This window comes from Spinacia oleracea, unplaced genomic scaffold, assembly GCF_020520425.1.
Source record: "Spinacia oleracea cultivar Varoflay unplaced genomic scaffold, BTI_SOV_V1 SOVchr0_090, whole genome shotgun sequence".
NCBI lineage: Eukaryota > Viridiplantae > Streptophyta > Magnoliopsida > Caryophyllales > Amaranthaceae > Spinacia > Spinacia oleracea.
Window position 1 is genome coordinate 8,457 of NW_026614418.1, and position 4,228 is coordinate 12,684.

Here is a 4,228-nt window from a genome sequence, read left to right on the forward strand (position 1 = left end):
GCATCGACTCGACAACTCGTGTTTTCTCAGAAAGTGGGCTGAATTAGAATTTAGGAGGAAAAGGATATTGTTCTAAGCACCTAATAGTGCCTTAAGGGATCCATGGGGTATATGGTAAGCGCTCGGACCTCTAACTTTGACTTTTTCGAAAAACGCCCAGGCTCAAAGGTCCCGGTATGGCATCGACTCGACAACTCGTGTTTTTTCAGAAAGTGGGCTGAATTAGACTTTAGGAGGAAAAGGAGATTTTTCTAAGCACCTAATAGTTCCTTAAGGGACCCATGGGGTATATAGTAAGCTCTCGGACCTCTAACTTTGACTGTTTCGAAAAACGCCCAGGCTCAAAGGTCCCGGTATGGCATCGACTCGACAACTCGTGTTTTTTCAGAAAGTGGGCTGAATTAGACTTTAGGAGGAAAAGGAGATTTTTCTAAGCACCTAATAGTGCCTTAAGGGACCCATGGGGTATATGGTAAGCGCTCGGACCTCTAACTTTGACTTTTTCGAAAAACGCCCAGGCTCAAAGGTCCCGGCATGTCATCGACTCAACAACTCGTGGTTTTTCATAAAGTGGGCTGAATTAGCCTTTAGGAGGCAAAGGAGATGGTTCTAAGCACCTAATAGGTCCTTAAGGGACCCATTGGGTATAAGGTAAGCGCTCGGACCTCTGAATTTGTCGGTTTCAAAAAATGCCCCAGCTCAAAGGTCCAGGTATGGCATCGACTCGACAACTCATGTTTTTTCAGAAAGTAGGCTGAAATAGCCTTTAGGAAGAAAAGGAGATGGTGCTATGCACATAATAGGGCCTTAGGTGACCCATGGGTTATGTGGTAAGCACTAGGACCTCTAACTTTGACGGTTTCGAAAAACGCCCAGGCTAAAAGGTCTCGGTATGGCATCGACTAGACAACTCGTGTTTTTCGGAAAGTGGGCTGAAATTGACTTTAGGAGGGAAAGGAGATAATTTTAAGCACCTAATAGGGCCTTAAGGGACCCATGGTGTATGTTTTAAGCGCTCGAACCTCTGACTTTGACGGTTTTGAAAAACGCCCATGCTCAAAGGTCCCGGTATGGCATCGACTCGACAACTCGTATTTTTCAGAAAGTGCTGAGATGGCATTTAGGAGGCAAAGGAGATAGTTTTAGCCACCTAATAAGGCCTAAAGGGACCCATGGGGTATGTGGTAAGCACCCGGATATATAACTTTGACTCTTTCGAAAAACGCCAAGGCTCAAAGGTCCCGGTATGGCATCGACTCGACAACTCGTGTTTTTTCAGAAAGTGGGCTGAATTAGAATTTAGGAGGAAAAGGATATTGTTCTAAGCACCTAATAGTGCCTTAAGGGATCCATGGGGTATATGGTAAGCGCTCGGACCTCTAACTTTGACTTTTTCGAAAAACGCCCAGGCTCAAGGTCCCGGTATGGCATCGACTCGACAACTCGTGTTTTTTCAGAAAGTGGGCTGAATTAGACTTTAGGAGGAAAAGGAGATTTTTCTAAGCACCTAATAGTGCCTTAAGGGACCCATGGGGTATATAGTAAGCTCTCGGACCTCTAACTTTGACTGTTTCGAAAAACGCCCAGGCTCAAAGGTCCCGGTATGGCATCGACTCGACAACTCGTGTTTTTTCAGAAAGTGGGCTGAATTAGACTTTAGGAGGAAAAGGAGATTTTTCTAAGCACCTAATAGTGCCTTAAGGGACCCATGGGGTATATGGTAAGCGCTCGGACCTCTAACTTTGACTTTTTCGAAAAACGCCCAGGCTCAAAGGTCCCGGCATGTCATCGACTCAACAACTCGTGGTTTTTCATAAAGTGGGCTGAATTAGCCTTTAGGAGGCAAAGGAGATGGTTCTAAGCACCTAATAGGTCCTTAAGGGACCCATTGGGTATAAGGTAAGCGCTCGGACCTCTGAATTTGTCGGTTTCAAAAAATGCCCCAGCTCAAAGGTCCAGGTATGGCATCGACTCGACAACTCATGTTTTTTCAGAAAGTAGGCTGAAATAGCCTTTAGGAAGAAAAGGAGATGGTGCTATGCACATAATAGGGCCTTAGGTGACCCATGGGTTATGTGGTAAGCGCTAGGACCTCTAACTTTGACGGTTTCGAAAAACGCCCAGGCTAAAAGGTCTCGGTATGGCATCGACTAGACAACTCGTGTTTTTCGGAAAGTGGGCTGAAATTGACTTTAGGAGGGAAAGGAGATAATTTTAAGCACCTAATAGGGCCTTAAGGGACCCATGGTGTATGTTGTAAGCGCTCGAACCTCTGACTTTGACGGTTTCGAAAAACGCCCATGCTCAAAGGTCCCGGTATGGCATCGACTCGACAACTCGTATTTTTTCAGAAAGTGCTGAGATGGCATTTAGGAGGCAAAGGAGATAGTTTTAAGCACCTAATAAGGCCTAAAGGGACCCATGGGGTATGTGGTAAGCACCCGGACCTATAACTTTGACTCTTTCGAAAAACGCCAAGGCTCAAAAGTCCCGGTATGGCATCGAATCGACAACTCGTGTTTTTTCAGAAAGTGGGCTGAATTAGAATTTAGGAGGAAAAGGATATTGTTCTAAGCACCTAATAGTGCCTTAAGGGATCCATGGGGTATATGGTAAGCGCTCGGACCTCTAACTTTGACTTTTTCGAAAAACGCCTAGGCTCAAAGGTCCCGGTATGGCATCGACTCGACAACTCGTATTTTTTTAGAAAGTAGGCTAAAATAGCCTTTAGGAAGAAAAGGAGATGGTGCTATGCACATAATAGGGCCTTACGTGACCCATGGGTTATGTGGTAAGCGCTAGAACCTCTAACTTTGACGGTTTCGAAAAACGCCAAGGCTAAAAGGTCTCGGTATGGCATCGACTAGACAACTCGTGTTTTTCAGAAAGTGGGCTGAAATGGCATTTAGGAGGCAAAGGAGATAGTTTTAAGCACCTAATAAGGCCTCAAGGGACCCATCGGTTATGTGGTAAGCATCCGAACCTATAACTTTGACGGTTTCGAATAACGCCCAGGCTCAAAGGTCCAGGTAGGCATCGAATCGACAACTCGTGTTTTTTCAGAAAGTGGGCTGAATTAGAATTTAGGAGGAAAAGGATATTGTTCTAAGCACCTAATAGTGCCTTAAGGGACCCATGGGGTATATAGTAAGCACTCGGACCTCTAACTTTGACTGTTTCCAAAAACGCCCAGGCTCAAAGGTCCCGGTATGGCATCAACTCGACAACTCGTGTTTTTTCAGAAAGTGGGCTGAATTAGACTTTAGGAGGAAAAGATTTTTCTAAGCACCTAATAGTGCCTTAAGGGACCCATGGGGTATATGGTAAGCGCTCGGACCTCTAACTTTGACTTTTTCGAAAAACGCCCAGACTCAAAGGTCCCGGCATGTCATCGACTCAACAACTCGTGGTTTTTCATAAAGTGGGCTGAATTAGCCTTTAGGAGGCAAAGGAGATGGTTCTAAGCACCTAATAGGTCCTTAAGGGACCCATTGGGTATAAGGTAAGCGCTCGGACCTCTGAATTTGTCGGTTTCGAAAAATGCCCCAGCTCAAAGGTCCAGGTATGGCATCGACTCGACAACTCATGTTTTTTCAGAAAGTAGGCTGAAATAGCCTTTAGGAAGAAAAGGAGATGGTGCTATGCACATAATAGGGCCTTAGGTGACCCATGGGTTATGTGGTAAGCGCTAGGACCTCTAACTTTGACGGTTTCGAAAAACGCCCAGGCTAAAAGGTCTCGTTATGGCATCGACTAGACAACTCGTGTTTTTCGGAAAGTGGGCTGAAATTGACTTTAGGAGGGAAAGGAGATAATTTTAAGCACCTAATAGGGCCTTAAGGGACCCATGGTGTATGTTTTAAGCGCTCGAACCTCTGACTTTGACGGTTTCGAAAAACGCCCATGCTCAAAGGTCCCGGTATGGCATCGACTCGACAACTCGTATTTTTTCAGAAAGTGCTGAGATGGCATTTAGGAGGCAAAGGAGATAGTTTTAGCCACCTAATAAGGCCTAAAGGGACCCATGGGGTATGTGGTAAGCACCCGGACATATAACTTTGACTCTTTCGAAAAACGCCAAGGCTCAAAGGTCCCGGTATGGCATCGACTCGACAACTCGTGTTTTTTCAGAAAGTGGGCTGAATTAGAATTTAGGAGGAAAAGGATATTGTTCTAAGCACCTAATAGTGCCTTAAGGGATCCATGGGGTATATGGTAAGCGCTCGGA